Source organism: Antrostomus carolinensis, unplaced genomic scaffold (genome assembly GCF_000700745.2).
Source record: "Antrostomus carolinensis isolate BGI_N321 unplaced genomic scaffold, ASM70074v2 scaffold18866, whole genome shotgun sequence".
Lineage (NCBI taxonomy): Eukaryota > Metazoa > Chordata > Aves > Caprimulgiformes > Caprimulgidae > Antrostomus > Antrostomus carolinensis.
Window position 1 is genome coordinate 28,820 of NW_010322893.1, and position 475 is coordinate 29,294.

The 475-nt window shown below is 53.7% G+C and overlaps 1 protein-coding gene across 1 annotated transcript in view; it reads left to right on the plus strand.

Annotated features, from left to right (window-relative positions):
• Positions 1–475, plus strand: part of ITGA11 (integrin subunit alpha 11) — a 48,734-nt gene that overhangs the window by 28,793 nt on the left and 19,466 nt on the right. The gene's annotated exons all lie outside the window — the stretch shown is intronic.

A 475-nucleotide genomic window follows, 5' to 3' on the forward strand; every position in this document is an offset into this window, starting at 1 on the left:
TCTGGCTCTCCCGGGATTGCGGTTTCGGGTCGGGATTGTGGCTCCTGCGGGATCGTGATCTGGGAACGGGCCGGGCTTGGTCGGCGGGTGCTGAGCAATGGCACTGGGTGCCACTCATTGGCATATTTTATCACTATTATTATTACCATTCTTATTTTAATATCATTATTATTTAATTTTTCTTTTCTTTCCATGATGAGATGGTTTTTCTCTCCCCCTACGAGTCTCCTTCCACTTGCCCCCCAATTTTCTCCCGTCCCCTGGGTGGGAGTGAGTGAGCGGCTGGGTTTGGCTCCCAGCCCAGTGCTCGCCCAGTACAACCACAACACACACCCTAAATTGAGCTCTGACCTCCCAAATCCTCAAGCCCCCCAGGTCCCAGGGAGCTCAGTACAGCCTTGACCCACACCTCCAGCTCCTTTGCTACCTGGGACAAGCACCTGTCCTGGCAGTTTTTTGCCACAGCCCGACCCGT